General features: G+C 48.3%; 1 pseudogene; it reads left to right on the top strand.

Moving 5' to 3' along the window:
• Positions 1-18865, top strand: part of LOC119087258 — a 90572-nt pseudogene extending 71707 nt beyond the window's left edge.
• Positions 18866-18872: the final 7 nt, after the last annotated feature.

Genomic DNA, 18872 nt, shown 5'->3' with positions numbered 1-18872 from the left:
GGTGTCTCAACCAACCAGCCACCCTGACGAAGAAGCTGTGAGGAGCTTAAGACAAAATACCAACTCCCGCCACAGTCAGGACACTTAGACTCAGAGTAACAAGCGCCCGGCTCCCTCTGGGTTTATCGCCAGAGGGACAAGTGCAGTTCTGAGAAGTCTCAGGCATCCCCCAGGCCCACCCTACCCCCTCTGGAAGATAAGCCGGGATGGGGGAGAGGAGCCGGCGCTGAGAAGGCTGGTGTTGATGGAAAATCCCTCCGCCACTCGCTCCTGCCGCCCTCCCTCGCTCGCCCAGGTGCAAGGACCCGCTTTCCCAGGCTTCGCGCCCCGGGTGCATGGCCCAGCTGCCGCCCGGACTGTGGCTTTGGCTGCTCAACAAGTAAGGAAGCAGAGCCTCTCCCCTGTGTCCTTCATGGGTAGTGCGCCTGTTCCCATTGCATGTGTCCATACCCAGTGTTACGCCTAGCCGCCACCGCCACATTCACCCCGCTTTCCATGTTAGCGCATCTTCCTGCTCATGCTCCTTTTGGTTTCGTTCTCTTAAGTGTTTGAGCTGATTGTTTCCATTCATGCTTTTCCCTGTCTGGTAGTTTTGTTTTTGTTTTTTGTTTTCCCATTGTCTACCCACTTTTGTTTTTACCCACCCCTCCTTACCTACCTACCTACCTACCCCTTTGTCTTTTGTTTCTCATTTAAAAATTCACAACAAAATAAATCCCCTTCGTGCACTTAACAGTCCAAACTGAGAGACCAGCTGGAGTGGCAGCTCAGTCAGGATCGAGGGGACGAGAGAGAGGGCCCGCGCCTCCGAGCCACTCGGAGCTGCACCACCGGCGTGCTGATGGGGATCCCGGGAGCCACGGGCTGGGAGGCCAGAGCTGTTTCAACCTAGAGGTAAGTGAGCTGCTGGGGCTCACTGCGAGTCCGCTTGCCTTCTGTCTCCCTCCCCCTTCTCACTGTGTGGCTCACTGTGAAGTTTCCTACCTGTGGCAAGGCCCTGAGGGGATGTGACAGGAGGGATGTGGAATCCAGTAGAACCTTCCTGAATCAACATCTTTGCAATGAATAACTAGGGCTTGTGTGTAGTTGCGTGCAGGTGACTTGCAACTTTCCTGTCAGACAGAGTGAGGGCTAACTGCAGCCTGCCCTTCTCCCCGCCACCTCCCCACACCAATACACCTGTGGGTTATAGCTAGAGTTTCTTGCCTTGCCCACAGTCAGGACAAATCTTTGTCACCTGCCAGTCCCACAGCCACTCAGACCCAACCAAGTAAACACAGAGACTTATTTTGCTTACAAACTGTATGGCCATGGCAGGCTTCTTGCTAACTGTTCCTATAGCTTAAATTAATCCATTTCCACAAATCTATACCTTGCCACGCGGCTCGTGGCTTACTGGCATTTTCATGCTGCTTGTCCTGGCTGGTGGCTGGCAGTGACTCCTGCCTTCCTGTTTTTCTTTTCCCCTCTCTGTTAGTCCCACCTATCTTCCTGCCTAGCCACGGCCAATCAGGTTTTATTTATTAACCAATCAGAGCAACACATTTGCCATACAGACCATCCCCCAGCACAGCCAAGTGCAGACCATCTCAGACACCTGCACTCAGGCCCGTGGTCCTAATCATCCTCTATGCAGACCCGCTTGGTAAAGCCACAAGGAACCCAAGAACGGGCTCCCACAGGACATACAGAACATCCCACAGCAGTGGGTGCCTGGAGATGTAATAAGACAGACTACCCTGCAGTTGAGCATCCGGTGGCTTCCTGTCCACAGCAGAGAAAGCAGGCATGGAAACCAGGCTGGGTCTTTCCTGATTTCCAAGAAAGCTCCTTAGGGTTTCCCTCCACAGTCCTCATTGCTTGTGTTGTGCAAGCCGCCCTCACGGTGTCTGGAGACACTCTTCCAGCCTCTGGGCAAGATGGGGACTATCTCCTTTCCACCAGCAGCTTCCTCAGCCTTCTCCCTTGCCATGGTAACCTGGTATGCAGTGTTGAAGCTACCCACACAGTTCCTGTGTTGCTGAAGAGAGGTTACATTTCCATACAGGGGGGCTTCTGAGTCACCAGTAACTCCCAGTACAGAATGGGCTGGGGAGGGTGTCAGAGTGAGGTTGGAAGTGTGGAGCGACAGGTTCCCCACCAGAAAAGGACCAGAACTTCTGAGGCGTTGAAGATTTTGGATATCTTTATCTCCGTGAAGCTGCTACTGCTCAGCTCTGAGGCCCGAGAGCAGCCCCTGCGTGGCAGGACTGAAGGGGAGGTTCAGATGGTAATCGCCGAAAACAAGCTCACTGGGTGGGAAAATCTGGCTGTGTAGGTTGGGAAAGGGACCCCATAGCTGAGCTGAGTGGTGCAGTGTCATGAAGTAGCTGCTGATGCCACCACCAGAGGTGGTCACAGCCAAAAGAGACCAAACATCTGTGGTTTGGGGATCTGTCACACACTGCCCCCCTCCCCCCACACACCATGTGAGAGAATGCATCACATCTTTACCCTTGTGCTTGCATACACACACACACACACACACACACACACACACACACACACACATACTCACATATACACATACACACACACACACACACACACACACACACACACACACACACACACACCCTATGGCTGGGCATCTGTATATCACCTCCAAAGCATAGAAATCAAAAAGTGTTAAAAACATCCTGTGCAGTACCATTGACCCTTGTCAACCTCAGATGCCAGGTCACCTGAGAAGGCACTACCTAGGTATATGCCCTAAGGGAACTCAGTCTGGACTCATAGGGTTGTGACAGGAAAAGCCCCTCCTCTGAGAGAGCTGAGCATATATTGGTATTAACTTACCAGAAGCAAGCAGAATCACTGTATCCCATGGGGAAAGCCACTAGGTACTGAGAGTGGCAGAGTTCCCGGCCCTCCAGGCAGAGCACCAAGCATGAGCATCTGGCACTTTAATGTTTCCCCAGGACAGTTTTTAGACAGAGTTTGGTGTATCCACTTTAAATTGCAAGTTAGACGTCCCTCAGTTTATAACTGAAGTATAACAGAATGGCCACATACTGGAGGTACTTGTTTCCCATAGATTTCATGAGTGAGTGTCTCAGGACTCTGAAACTTTCACAAGAAGCACTTTGGTAGCCCATACAGCACACAGGGTCCCCGTCTGAGAAGGCTGGTAGTTGCTTGGGTAGGGCGCAGATGCACACTTTTCAAATGGCGCTCGGGTGACTCATCACCGGACAGCCCAGGAAGACACTTTTCCCAACCTTCAGTGGGTGCTGCACCACTGATCTGTTCCTCAGGGACATTTTGAGCTCTGGGTCTCTAGCCAAAGTGTCTATTACAAGCTTGGTCTCCTGAGTAAGGCTTTGTTTTCTCATCTATGAAGTGGGTCCAAGTACTGCTCTGCTTTCCTCCTGTGGTTATATGTAATGATTCTTTAAGCTGTGAGTGGGAATTGCTTCCCCACGTACCACGTGCTGGACAGCATAAAGGAGGCTTAAGAACAAGGGGCAGAATGTTTTAACAGATGAGTCACCTCCCAGTCCTTGGGTGAAAACCGTAGTTTGTCAGCAGGTGGTAGTCCTGTGATGGACTGTTTGAGAACTGTAGCCCCCACCTCAGGAGGCCGGCTATTCTCGCATGTCCCGTCTAGGGAAGGTCTGTAAGCCTCAGAGCCCTTCACCCGCTGAATGCCTCCTGGGTCCTGTTGGTGCTAGATGGCAAAGTACTGCCTGCGTGCAGGCATCACAGCTTCAGAAACCAGCCACGGGTTTGCAGAGAGAAAACTGAACGAAGTCAAATCCACAGGGACAGCCAGTCTCCAGGAAAGGTGGATGGGTCAACCTGGGAGGTAACGCCAGCAGTACAGCTCAGAGAGCCCGGGAGGATAGATCTGCTCTCCAGACTTGACTCTTACTCTGTGAATGGCAAAAATGAGGCCTTTGCAGAGAGGTGACCACCAGGCCCTCCTCCTCCCTGTTTTTATTGGCCTGCACCAGTGTTCTGTGCCGGCAGAGCCTGGCAGCCCAGAGCCTACACTCTCCACGGCTGTATTTCTGGCCACTGTCATTTGGTGACTGGCTACCTTATGATAACACCACCATTCTTTTGAATATATATTCAGGTTCCTTTCTATTGTATATTTTTAAAGGGGGAAGTAAGTTTAGGAAACTGACAAAGGCCGGGTCAAGGGAGCTTGTTGTAGCTAGAATTTTCCTGCCTTGCCCACAGTCAGGACAAATATTTGTCCCCCGCCAGTCCCACAGCTGCTCAGACCCAACCAAGTAAACACAGAGACTTATATTGCTTACAAACTGTATGGCTGTGGCAGGCTTCTTGCTAATTGTTCTTATAGCTTAAATCAATCCATTTCCATAAATCTATCCTTGCCATGTAGCTCGTGGCTTACCAGTATCTTCACATGCTGCTTGTCATGGCAGCGGCTGGCAAGTGACTCTCTCTGCCTTCCTGTTTTCTCTAATCCCTCTCTGTTAGTCCTGCCTATACTTCCTGCCTGGCCACTGGCCAATCAGTGTTTTATTTATTGACCAACCAGAGCAATTTGACATACAGACCATCCCACAGCAGCTTGTTTCCCTAGAAGGGGTGAGAGAACCCACACATCCTTTACTCTGGTGTTTTCATTCACAGAGGTATTTCCCGTGGTATAGAAAAGGGATCACGTATGTAAACACATCTACTTTTAAAAATGTAATTAACTGTCCAGTAGCCCTTCATCCTGCTGTAGGTGTTCCTTTTGTCGGAAGAGTCCTTCCTCCCTTGTAGGGCTCCAGTCAGGGAGGCTACCTGTCCTGGCACAGTGCGTCACTCCCATAGCCTCGCTGGTTGCAGTGTTACATTATGCTAAAGGACTGTGTTATAATGCATAAGAGGGGGCCCTGAGGGTATTCCGCGAGTGCGTGCATGCATGCGTGTGTGCAGGGAAACATACTGACATGCTGGGCAGAGGCAGTGGCGGGCTTGTGGGCGACCCACTCCATATGGGCAGGGTGGCGGCGGGTGGACTTAACCCAGACGCTGCATCACACGGAAATGGTTTATTATAATAGAGAGAAGAAGAAGAGAAGACAAGAAAGAGGGAGAGAAAGCGAGGGAGAGGGGGAGAGAGGGATCGAGGGGTGCACACCTTATAGGAATGGAGAGAGAGAGAGAAATAGAAAGAGAGAGAAAGAAGGAGTGGAGTTTTTCCTTAAGAAGAGGCTTCTACGTCAGGATGCAGGATAGCCCTAAGGGGCGGGTCAGAATATTAACAGACTGTACAATGGGCATTTCCAAGGAGCAAGCAAGAAAAGCCTCCCAGTTAAGACAGCTTTAAATTTGCTGCTGTGAGGCCTGTCCTGGAGACAGCATGGAGCTCCTGGAAGTTTGCAGGGCATCCTGACCACAGAAGTGCTCTGTGTTGAAAACTCACACAGACTTCAGAGTCATGGCAGGCAGGGGTAGGGGGTGGTGGTGGGGACACAAACATGGACACTTCTGTTACGCTGGGGTTGAACCCAGGGCCTTGTGATGCTAAGCAACTGCTCTACTATTGAGCCACCTCAGTCCCAGTGTAGGACGTTGATCCAGAGTGAGGCCTGGCATGCAGCCGGGGTCTACCCTGCTGGCAGTTGTCTCTGCCCCCTCTTGTAGTGCCCTTTAAATAACCAGGGGGTCTGTCCTCGAGCCAACTTGTCCCTGTGTGTTAAAACTCCTTTGGCGCTCTATCCTTGGTTCTTGGAGGAAGTGGGGAGGAAGAGCTGGGGAGAGTGTCCGACAGGCAAGAACCCTGGCATTAAAAGAACATCTTTCAGAGTTTAAATGCAAGTGTTTTTTTAAAAGGATAGACTTCTCCAGCCCTGTTTGTGAGACACCTTCTGTGTTTTTGGCCTTCAGAGCGCTGCTGTTGAGGCTGGAAGAAAGGGGGCAAGTTGCTCCTTTGGAAGATCAATTTTTTTTTTTTTTTGGGGGGGGGGGTTGTTTTTTTGTTTTTGGCCAGGTTTAAGCTATGGACACTCTAGCAACATTAGGGGCAGCACTGCTAACATCGAGGAAGAAAAGAAAGTCCACTCTTAGGCAGATAGTAAACGGGTGTAATATCAATGGCCTGCTGTTCAGATTGCCCCCCACCCCTTTACCAAACCTAGGAAAGGAAAGGTGTGTCTGAGCCAGGGTTCTTTAAATAGAAGTCAGAACTCATTCACACCTGTTAGCTCATTAATGCAAATGCACAGAAATTAGCAGCCCCCAAAACTTATGAACAAGCAGACTTAGAAGGATCGACACTCCCGTTGCCTATTCACCCCGATGTGTATTGGCTCCCACTGTGCGCTGGACCCCGACTTTGCCCCATGTTTCCCAGTAAGCCTGCCAAGAGATTCCCTTACTTTAAGAGCAAGCATTGTATAGGACATTTCCTATGGAATGTGCAAGGCACCTTATAAATAGACCCGAGTGAGAAGTGGCCAAGCGTGGACCCTGGTCGGGTTTCAGACATAAATGACACCAGGCCTGTGCCAGCGGCTTGAGTGTCTGTGTCGGCTCTCAAAGGGTTCTTCTCGCTCGGTCCTCCTCTTCATCCCTTAATCACGGAAGCACACAGCATCTGCGGTCCCTCATGTCTCAGCTGTGAAATACCAGTCCAGGAAAACTACGTGGGGTCTTGCCAAGCTATTTGTACATGTGTGGACCTCATAGACCGAGCTTGGCAGGAATGGTGGGCAAAAAAATGGCCAGGACGAAATGGAATTCACCAGAAGTGAGGTCATAGTCCTGGAGTAGTTGTGGGGTCCTACGGTGTAAGTGATTGCTGGGTGGTGGAGGGGGTCACAGTGAAAAAGCGCTCTCCTTTTGGACATTAAGCCTGGGCTAATTTATTAAGCTGCTTATCTGGAGCTGGTCAGAAAGTCAGCAGTGTATTGGCTGGAGAGATGGCTCAGCAGTGAAGAGCCCTGGCAGCTCTTCCAGAGGACCGGGGTTCAATTCCCAGCACCCACATGGCAGCTCACAACTATAACTCCAGTTCCAGAGGATCTGACACCTTCACCACCAATGTGCATAAATAAAGTTAAATAAGTTATTTTTAAAAAGTTAGCAATGTAGAAATGAGCGGGAGGGGCATGGATGGTGGGTTTCAGAATGCTGACGGGTGAGGGTGCGTCTGATGCCAGGGCTAGTGTCTCTGCAGCCTCAGAAACAAGTATGTCTAGTGTTTAATAGAATAATCGCCGGGTGAGTTCATTTGTTGTTATGATCAAAATAGGTAAGTGAGCCAAAGCATGGTTGTGCAAATTCAAACCTTGGAGATTTGTGATAAAGAAAGTGTTTATTTTTCTACAGGAAATTTGTGTTGTGTACAAATGTTCCCTAAATGTATGTGATTGTTTGCAGTTGTGTGGAAGTAGAATCATTCTAGAAGGAGTTTTTGACACAGTGTGTTTGTATTTGTTCTTTGTGACATTGGAGTGACCACAATTGTTCGGCCTATTTCACTAGCAAAAGGGACACCACTTTGAAAAGAAAACTTGAAAGGGCAGGAATCTTAAGTGCACATGGTCCTACCTAGGCAGTGCTGGCCCTCCGTAATAAATCTGTTACCCAGGTAAATACCCTCAGATGACCTCAAGGACTCTCTCTGTGACCCAGTACAAGTGTGGCTCAAATAAAAAGGCATGCTGTCAATCAGATGTTGCTGAAGAAGGAGGCTTATCTCTTTATAATATTTAAAATATTTATTAAGATGAAAACTATTATAAAATTATAAAGTAATATAAGATTGAACATATCTAAACTGAAAACCCAAAATGCCCCAGTCTGATACTTTTGAATATCCAAATAACTCCATAAATAGAAAATTCCATACCATGCAGCATCACACACAGAATTATTAAAAAATACTGTATAAAATTGCCTTCAGACTATGTGTACAAAGTGCATATGAAAAAAATAAATTTTTATTTAGTCTTGGTGCCTTTCCGAAGGTATCTTATTATATACTTTCCTTAACAATGAACTTGATTAGAATGTCTGCATGTGTCTCAGTAACACAACACTTTGGCTAGTGTCTAATACACTGCCATCTAGAGAGTGTTCACAGTTCGAATCTGTAATGTGTGAGCAGAATGAAAGCTGGCGGCCAGCACCCAGGCCCCCAAAACAGCCCCGTAGAAAACACTGAGATGCAGAACCTTCCTGCTGTGACCCCAGTGCTATGGGTGGTACCCAGAATGTATGTACCCAATTGCACTGTATAAAATATAAAACATACCAGGCTGGAGAGATGCCTTAGCAGTTAAGAGCACTTGTTGCTCTTCCAGAGGGCCTGGGTTTGCGTTCCCAGCACCCCACTGGGCAGCTTTCAATCAAGTATAGTGCCACTTCCAGAGGATCTGACACCCTCTTCTGGCCTTTACAGGCACACTTCATATACAGGTGCACATAAATTCACACAGGCACACATATATAAATTAAACATATATATCCATTTGAATAGTGAATTCTCAGGCATCTTCTAGAGTTAGAACTCACTCCAAAGTGGGCAGGCAGCAGTATTCGGCCTTTAGACATGTGGCTTTGGACATGGTCGTTGCCAGCAGTGGTGATCAATGGCTTCAGTAGCTCCAAGGAACAGAAGACAGACATTGGGCTAACCACAGGGCATCGATGAGCAGGAAAACATTTGCCTACGGGAACCTGTCCGCCAGCACAGGCTGTGGGTGGAGAGGAAAAGGAACTGTAGCTGACCTTACTCGGACCAAGATTTGAACTTACGTTACCAGTTTGTTCTAAGAATCCCCAAGGATTATGTCTAAAATGATGCCTTTGGCAAGCACAAAGTCAGCTTTATAATCACAACCCACGCTGTCAACCAAGTCATGTGCGAGACCACTAAATAAAATGCCCTTGAAGATGAGCTCACAGTGCAGAACTTCAAACACACAGTTAAAAAAATGTCCACCAAGCTAGATCAGGCAAAGCATCCTGTAGCCACGCACGTACAAACAATCCTAATTAAACTGACGGATTATAGGAATAGAATACAAAAATGACATGAAAGTGGGAAATGTTGAGAAGGAGAGTGAGGGGAGGGAATAAAAAAAGAGGTTGCAGGTGGCAGAGATGAGCAGAATACATTATATACATGTGTGAAACGGGCAGGGAGTTTTAATTTATAAAAATACCAAACTTCAAAATAAAGGAATAAAAATAAAAATGAAAGAGTATACGAGTCAGCGAACCACTGAGTTGAGTCAGGATTCAACGGAGATCTTCAGATAATAAATGGGATTATCGAATGGACAGTAAACAGTAAGTGTGTGGAGCGCTGCTCCACACAGGCCTGAGGGAAGAGTAAGTTGTTGTGACCAAGTCGACACATATTTTAGAAGAAATTCAGCCATTGGAATCGAAGTTAGTCATCAAAGAGAATCCGCAACAATGTCCAACCACTCACAGACCAGAGTGAGTAGCATTTCATGATCCCTATTCTTGAGTTTCTTAAAGTTGGATGGTTTTAAGTATTTAATGCTAGGGAAACCCAGGGCCTCACACATGCTGGGCAAGTTGCTCTGCCACTGAGGACACCCCCAGCTTCTGATTTTGGAGACAGGGTTTCACTACTGAACCCTGGCTTGCAGGAACTCATTATGTAAGCCAGAAAGAATGCTTCCAACTGCCTCCGCCTCCCAAGTTTTGGGACTAAAGGCACGTTACTCCAGTGCCCCGTGAGTTTAACTCTTTTGGAGCTCTAAAGTTTACCACAAAGTTGTGAAACCCCCGGTGTGTAGCTTTCTCTGCCTTGGCTCTGCCTTTTTGAGTTCTGTATTTTCTGTCCCAGGAGTGTGGTCTTTGCCCGACGACAAGTCTAGTAACACCAGCATCTAGAACGGTTTTCCCAGTAAGAAGTAGAACTTAGTTAAAGGCAGGCACAAGCAGCCAGTGAGATAACACGTCTTAATCACAATGGTCCACTCTAGGTCCTAGTGTTTAAAACGACCTACCCAGTGAATTGGAGTGGACACTCCTTTGAGAGGCAGAGGCAGGAAGATCTCTGTGAGTTCAAGGACAGGTTGTGTGATGTAGAGAGACCTGTCCTGTTTTGTTTTATTTCATTTTTAAAAATCGTCTCCTTTTAATTAATACAAACTTAGTGGGTAAATTTTTTTGCTTAAATTTCAATGGTGCCTCTGATTTTAATAAAATGTTCCTTTAAGAATCATGACTAGCTGGCAGTGGTGGCGCATGCCTTTAATCCCAGCCGGGAGGCAGAGCCAGGTGGATCTCTGTGAGTTCGAGGCTAGCCTGGGCTACAGAGTGAGTTCCAGGACAGGCACCAAAACCAACACAGGGAAACCCTGTCTCGAAAGACTTAAAAAAAAAAAAAAAAAAAAAAAAGAATCATGACTAATCTCTCTTTCATGGCCATTTGGTCATAAAGTGTAAGCTTTGTCAATAAGAACAATAGTACAGATCCCTGGGTCTATCCCTAGGTTGGAGTGTAGTCAGTATTAATAGGTCTGTGCAGTTCCTGGACGTGGTGTGACAAGGAGAGGCTTAAAAAACAGGTGTCTGTCCTGGGAGGAGCCGCAGCCGCTCTGAGTGACCAGACCCGGGCCTTGCTGTGAGATTAAAGGCGCCCTGGATAGGGCGGGAAAACCCCCCATATGCAATCATATAAGCAGATTGGTTGGACCCCCTAGCAAGACCCCTGATGGCTCAGGGAAGTGTGTCTAGGAGGCTGACTGTGATGGTGGCCATGTCGGACGGAGGTATTTTTCACCAATCCTTCTCCTTACACGTTGTAACCCACCGAGAAGCCGCCGTGGTATCAGAGAGCCTTCTGGCACACCCTGTTCTTTTTTTTGTCCCAGCCAGTGTGTGGTTGTGATTCAAGGTTCCCACTTTGTTGCCTCCTTTCCTACGTCAAAAAAAGTTGCAGGGCCGTTCAAATAGCCGTGGAGCCCCGAGCAGCAGGGCTCCCCCCGTGAGAAGCCCCGGGGAGAGGTGGTCACTCCACTGCTGCAGCCTCTGTGCTGTGTCCCCGTCCCGTGTCTGTCAGCGCTTGTACAGATGTGTGTCCTGCGTCGTCACCGGAGGCAGAGGTCTCACTTGCACTAAACCCTTCCTTTATCCTGCCGATCAGCTCAGGGGCCCCCCTGCTTTTACCTGAGCAGAGTGTGTCCGTAGAAGAGCTACAGGGTCAGCTCGTGCAGGCGGCCAGACTGCATCAAGAGGAGACAGAGACATACACAAACAAGATCCGGAAGGTAAATATTTCATGAGGATCCCAGCACGCCTGCCCCCGAGGGCTGCAGAGCCCCCCAGGATCAGTACTATGATGCATTTTATGGGGACGCTGTCCGTTGCATGCAGGTGCTGAGACCTGTCGGCATTTAGACGGGTCACTCGCTTGAGAGGCTCCCTCTTAGATGCACCGGAGAAAACGGTCCATCTTCCTTTCCACTCTGTAGCACGCTTTTCAGTAATGTTGTCCCTCCTAATCCAAAGAGGGGACATTCTAGAACATTCCAGAGATGCCTGAAAACCACAGAGAGTACCAAGCCTCTCCTATGCTGTTTATTTTGGTGTTGTTTAACTTGAAAATCATGCGCAGTAGAGCTGAACAGCAGTAACTAAACCATTGTAACAAGGTCCCGCAGTAAACGCTTAAGATGGATGAAGTAGTTATTTAGGGGGTTTTCCTATTCAATATTTGTGGACTGTGATTGGCCCTCAGATTACAAGCCACAGTAAGCAAGACCGTGGATAGGGAGAAATGTAGTTTCTTGAAAATCTTCAGGTCTGGTTGACTTTCCTGCAATGATACCCACCAGGAATAACTAACATGAAACAAGGTCTTCAAATGTCATCAGGCAGGAAGCGTGTCTGTCACCGTGAAGGAGTTGTCGGAGAGAAACATCAACTCACCAAAAGTGTTGTCTTCAAAAAGCAGCCACTAATTGAGCTATGGCCTGGTTAACTGTAGTTATTTTTTAAAATATGTGTTATAGGCTAATTATCCTTTATTCACTAAGGATTCCCAGATCCTGGTGCTCCTGCCCTGGGCCTCCAGGACACTGCCCTGCCTCTTGCATCTAATTAAGTTGTGAGCAGGTATCTAGATGCAGATTGCCACTTCTCCCCTGTGCTCCTTCTTAGAAGAGAGCTGTAGCTTCAAAAGGAAGCAAAGCAGAGCAGTTGGCACCGAATAAGTACCTTGATCCTCCAAAAACACATATACTATGCAAAATGAGTCATTCGGTATATCCAAGAATTTGTTTTGGCCAGGACTATGTGCTCTAGGCACATACCTCCATGGTGGCTAGGGCCAAGAGGCTCTAAATGGTCATGGCTGATTAAGGAGTGTCTGCTATACCTTGCAGCTTAGAAAGTTGCAGAGTTGGGTGCCAGACCTGTGTCTCCTGTTGTGTCTTCCCAGGTGCACACTCCTTTCCAAACGTATTCTGTAGAGGTAAAGTTTCACACATTATTACCGAGGAGAAAGAATTACGTAAGAGAGAAATCTGCCCCCCCCCCCCACACACACACATATGCACACACATGTAGGCGTTTTCATTGCTCCAAAAAAATGCTTCGAAAGGTGAGGCTGGCCCGGAGATGCTGGCGACCTGGTAGCAGAGTCCCAAGTGTGGTTTATGGTAAAGGAGTGTGTTGAAAAGGTCTTCAAAGAGAAGGTGTTATCTTTTAGCTTCTTGAGAAGGAAGAGGACAGAGAGCGAGAGGCCAAGCTCTGGGCTCTAGAGGTACCTAATGGACAAACAGAAGGAAGTAGACAGAGATGTGTAAGGGAGGTCCACGGGTCCCCTAGGGTCTGGACAGGGTGCTGCCAGGGAACAGTAGAGCATGATGGAAGTCGTTACTGTTGCCTTTTGCTTCCCACTGAGGTACTTGGAATGTCCCCAGTCGGGGACAGCGCAGTGAGGAGCTGCAGAGCTGGCTTTCCAGGGCCCCCGGCTCTTCCTACTCCATGCCATCACGGCCTTCTGGGGATAACCAGCGTTGGGACTCTGAGGACTGTGGAGGTGGAGAATAAATCGGTCGTGTTTCCTCTTCCAGCTTGAAATCCAGTGTAATCTGGTGTTAGAACAGTAGCCAGAGAGGTCCCTGCACAGCCATGCGGACCTTCTCAGAAGATACCAACCTCCATTGATCACATCAGGCCATATTGCTATCTCCACCAGGCAGCCATGGTTGTAATCCTATGTATGGTTCTTGAGGATTAATCTAACGCTTTATAAGAAAACCACTTCCTTGGCTTTTGGTCTAAGTGTTAAGTCGGAAGGCAGTGGTAGGGTGCCATTCCAACCCTCGTTTCGGTCTGATTCAGAAGCCCTTCCACTACAAAAAGGCTATCCTTGAGTCTTTATCTGCAAAATAAGATTTTATCTGTACCCTTTTGCTTAGTACTGACACAGTAATTGCTTCCTGCTTAGAAGAGCTCCATATAGATATTAAACAAAAATAATTTAGCAGCTGGGCAGTGGTGGCGCACACCTTTACTCTCAGCACTGGGAGGCAGAGTCAGGCGGATCTCTGTGAGTTCGAGGCCAGCCTGGGCTACAGAGCGAGTTCCAGGACAGGTACCAAAACTACATAGAGAAACCCTGTCTTGAAAAAACCACACACACACACACACACACACACACACACACACACACACACACTGATTTAGCCAGGTGTGGTGGCATATGTCTGTGGTTCCAGCTACTTTGAAAGGTGAGGCAAGAGATTTGCTTTTAACCCAGGAACAGGAGGGCAGTCTGAGGGACATAGTGAGACCCTGTCTTAAAAAGAAAAAAGCAGAGGAACTTAATGCAGAGATGGAGATGGGTAATTCTTCAGTGGTGCTTTCATTTCCCTAAGCGGTGAACACATTTAATGGGCACACTAAGTCTAAAGTATGGAAATGGGTCGTCACATTTGCTTACTGGTATGCACAGTTGAGTCCTGCATGCTCAGAAGAGTTCTTTCTGGCCCATTTGCTCTAATTTTTCTAGCGCATAGTAGGTCTTCTGTTGTCTCAGTATTCTCTACCGGGGCTTGAGAGAAGCCGGAAGCCTCAGGAAGAGGTGGATTTCTAATTCTTTTCTTCTCTGCCATAGTAATGAGTCCTTGTGTGCCAAGCACAGCACACAGGGGAAATGGGGTCTCCTTAAATGGCATCTGAGTTGATTGCAAGCCATGCGTCTAAGTAACATTTTCCTGATGGCAGTTGGAGCTATCTAAACAGCATGGAGGAAGGTTGACAGGGAAGACGATTTCAATGCCTTCCTTTGAAATATCACTTGCTTCTAAATCCCCAAATTCGTGAGGTTTTGCACATCAGGTCGTTAATCACCCTGAACGTATAACTCCCGTGTCTCACATCCCCCGTGCACCATCCAGGTTGGACAGACGGTAGGGCTGCTCTCGAGAACCTTGGTTGGGTTTGGCCGGCCCATCGGATCATCAGCTGCTTTTTTCACTGCCTCTTCTCGGTTCTGTTCAAGATGGAAGAGGACCACCTCTACGCACTGCGGTGGAAAGAGCTGGAGATGCACAGCCTGGCCTTGCAGAACACCCTCCACAAGCGAACCTGGAGCGACGAGAAGAACCTGCTGCAGCAGGAGCTGCGGTCCCTGAGGCAGAACATCTTCCTCTTCTACGTCAAGCTCAGGTGGTTGCTGAAGCACTGGCGGCAGGCAAGCAGATGGAGGACGGAGGAGAGGACCTCAAGGAGGTAATGCCTCCCACCCACGCAGCCCGTGGAATTGGTGGCTGCTGTGTTCCTGACACCCCCACACCACTCTGCCACCCACCCAGTGTGACCTCTTGTGTCATTTATCCTTCGGGGTCGAGCCAAGCCATGGAAACAGAGTTGGCCTATCCCAGCATGCACGAGTGCCACACTTGGACTCAAGTCTAAGTGCTCTAAGGTTTTTCTTTCTTTCTTTCTTTCTTTCTTTCTTTTCTTTCTTTCTTTCTTTTCTTTCTTTCTTTCTTTCTTTCTTTCTTTTCTTTCTTCTTTCCTTCCTTCCTTCCTTCCTTCCTTCCTTCCTTCCTTCCTCCCTTCCTTCCTTCCTTCCTTCCTTTCTTTCTTTCTTTTTCTTCTGATTTTTCGAGACAGGGTTTCTCTGTAGCTTTGGAGACTGTCCTGGACTAGCTCTGTAGACCAGGCTGGTCTCGAACTCACCGAGATCCACCTGCCTCTGCTCCCGAGTAGGTCTTTCTTTAATTGCACCCTGGAGCGGTTTTGCTCACTCCTTCCTTTGTCGTGGATGGATAGAAATCCTTAAAGTCATCATCATCCCGAGGTCTTCACTACCTCATTCAAACTCACTGGTTTATACAAGCTGGTGCACAAATGTTTCCTGTCCTTGCACGTCCCCACATGCTGGAGCCTGTCCCTCCAGCTCTGTAAGGATCTCTTCTGAGCCTCGCGTGGGTCACTTTGTGTATGCTTACACATGTCATAGCATGCATACGGAGGTGAGAAGACAGCTCGAAGGAACTATCTCTCTTTCCATCACGTGGGTCTCAGTGAGTTCATGTCTTTGGCCTGGGCTCCAGTATGTGTCCATGTTTACCCATGTGTCTCAGTTCCAAGACGTAGAGAGCGGGGTTTGTTGCTTTCTATTTAGTTTTGTTTGTTTGGTGTTCCAGTGTCTTACCTGCTTGTAGATCTTGTGCACCATGTGTGGGCCTGGGGCCTGGGCCTGCAGAACCAGAAGGGAGTGTCAGATCCCTCTGGAACTGGAGTTAATAGATGGTTGTGAGGGCTGGTCGTGCCGGGAACTAAACCCAGGTCCCTCTCTGTACAAGAGCAGCCAGGGTTCTTAGTTCCTGAGCCATCCTCCTGCCCCTTAGGTTTTTTTGTTTTGTTTTGTTTTTTGAAGCCGCATCTTTGTATGTGGCCTAGGCTGGCTTTCTACACAGAAGTTCTTGTACCTCAGCCTCCTGACTGCTGAGGTTGCCGGTGTGGGCTGCCGTGCTTAGCACTGACCAAGTCCGAGCGCCCCGTGGCTTTGCGTGTCCTGTTCCTCAGTCTCGCTTTCTGTCACAGTTCGGTCACACGCAGCGTGGGCAGCCAGTGCAGTCACACAAGCTACTAACTCTGCTGCTCCTGCACTGTGAGTGCTCGGCGCCCATTGAGCTGCTGAAGTCTTTTGTCTGCCCTTTTCAGTGACCCTGCGCATGGTAATTCTCTTTCCTCAGATTGAAGAACATCTTTAAAAGTTTATTCAACCAGGTTCCCGGGGTCCATGACAGGGAAACACATTGTTCGGCCAGGCCGAGATACGGTTGTGAGGTTTCTTGTTGATCAATACCCTGGAATTCCTCCTCCTGCCACTGTGAGCAAACGTAATCTACAAAGCATAAAGCTTGTCATTAATCGTTTCTTACATGTCAAGCACCTTTGCTGCCTAAGGGAAAGAAGTGTGGTTAAGTAAAGCTAGCATCTGAGGGAAATGACTGAGGACCAGATCACCTGCAAGGTGAGCAGTTACCCGACAGGCCACACACACAGTTCCAGTGTGAGGAGGAGTTTGGTCTCACACAAAGGCTCGTCTTGGCTACTCTCATAATGAGACTCGATTGCAGGGGAAAAGTCAGTCTGTAGAACAAAAGAATATGAGCCAAGTTATGATCTTGTATGCTGCTTTCAGAGTGAACAGCCAGACAATGTGCCTGGGTTTGCGGAGCTCGGCGTCCAGGGGGGTCACCAGACAGATGGAACAGACCAAGAGGATGCTGACGAGGCTGCGGCCTTCCCATGGGAGAGCATGCCCCACACTCCCCGGTATACATCGGTGAACATGGATCACGGCTGCAGACTGCAGATGGGGGACCACTCAACAGGCAGGTGGGTGCCTAGCTCTAAGCCCAGCATTCTATACAGCTGGAGGAGACTTCTAGGCCCTGTTTCTATAAGGAGAAATCCACGGAGTCTGTTTAAAGGGCAAAGAATTTATTAAGGGGAAGAACTCACTTGACACGGATTCTGGAACGCTGTTCCGGCCACCTGGATCAGTCTTGCATCCAAGTCTCTCACATCCAAGTCTCGCGAGGGATTGAAGAGGGAGCTGCCTACGTGCTTCTTAGGTCTTAAGAGTCTCGGAGAGGCCACGCCCCAGGGGCATGTACCTCAAGGTCATAGGTAGGTAGGACGGTTACCTGCTATATCTCTAGGGGTGGTGCTTCAAGGTCATAGACAGAACAGCTACCCACTACATGTATCTGTCATCTTATTCCAAATTGTTGATGTTCCTGGCTGCAGCAAAGTCCTCCGCTGACGTGACCACCTGTCGGTATTGGGGGATAGAGTTGGGGTGGCTAGAATCTTACTAGCTGTCAGGCTGCTCATCCGTTCACTCCAGTGTCAGCTCATCGATTCATTTGATTAACCCATAACTTAGGACCACTGTAAGATCAAATCTATTGAGTATGTGCGTCCTTGGATCTGGAAAACTGGTCTCAGAAGGAAGATATTCATTAGACAGACTTCTAAGAAGAGAGAATACTCACTTTTGTCATAGCCAGGAAGCAACCTTCTTGGTTAGTATTTAACTGAATAGTCTTTGCCAACAGCACTGAATTGGTAACCTAGTTGATAGGGAAAAATAAAGAAGTACTTGTTTAAATTCCCATCATGCACGAAGTATTTCGTGTTTCTCTTGGGCCACTTAAAACACACACCCAAATGAAAATACATGGTGACACTTTGAAAAAAAAAATCATAGCATGTGTAAAGAGTGGGGTTTAAATGTTACTAAATGTCTGCTGACAGTGAGTCTTGCTGACAAACCCTGAAGACCAACCCCCCCACACACAAACCCACTATTGATAACATAAACTTCATTATTTTTATTTATTTATTTTTGCATTCCTCTAACAAAGTGGCGACTCTATGTGATTTGGAGACTTGAGATCCTGAGGTGGCTCTCGGAGTTCTTTCTGAGCTTACGCGGCTTCTCAGAGAGCTCGTGCAGAAAGCCTGGAGTCCCCACCCGGCTGCCTGCTTGCTGGTGTAAGGGTGCGGGTTTTGGCACCGGGCACGGCCCAGCCTTCCAGCCACAGCTATTCTGGATTACTCCTGCTGTGTGTTCAGCAGCTGCTGCTTCTCACCTGTCCAAAGTGGTGTGTGTCAAGTGGGAGATGGCTGTCACCAGGCCCTCAGTGCGGATTCCAATGAGAAAGTGGTGCCTTTTCGAGGGCAGGCTGGGGGGATATTACTTTCTCTTCATATACAAGTCAGAACAGTTGTCTATACCCCACCCACCTTCATTTTCCCTGAACAATGTGACTCAGGATGAAGATAATAACTTTCAAAGGAGCCTCTCCTCGGAGTCATCAGGAAGTGCGTCAGTGTGCCAGAATCCCTGGGGAGATCTGAGGTCATGGAATAAGTTTTCCAGCAGTGATCTAGTTAGAAACTAGAACGTTACAAATTATGAATAAAGCTTTAAAATGTAGGCATTTTATTGTTTTGAAAAGAGGTATTGTCGGACCTCTGCGGTAGTGTCTGTGATTGACTCCAATCAATAGACAGAAACCTGCCACAACCAAGACCATGCGGTGGGCATTTCCCAAGAGTGCATCCAAATGCTTTGGAAAGGGGAAGAGATGCAACACATCTGGTTTTCCAAATAGTCATGGAAAATGTTACCCTGGGGGGCGAAAAAATAATGTAAAGTCACTCAGCCGGAACCACCCATCAGAGTGTTTGAATGTTTATCTCCCCTTGCTTGCCGTGGTTACTCTTAAAAGTAGGGCAGACATGTGAGTTTCTTCTGCAGACAGTGTGCTGGAGGATGGGCTGACGGAGGGAGTGCGCATGTCAGAATCAGGTCTGCATCTCACTGAATCTGCCAGCCCGCA

This window comes from Peromyscus leucopus, unplaced genomic scaffold (genome assembly GCF_004664715.2).
Source record: "Peromyscus leucopus breed LL Stock unplaced genomic scaffold, UCI_PerLeu_2.1 scaffold_628, whole genome shotgun sequence".
Classification (NCBI taxonomy): Eukaryota; Metazoa; Chordata; class Mammalia; order Rodentia; family Cricetidae; genus Peromyscus; species Peromyscus leucopus.
Note: the sequence above shows the minus strand (reverse complement) of the source record. Positions and strands in the feature narration are given on the sequence as shown.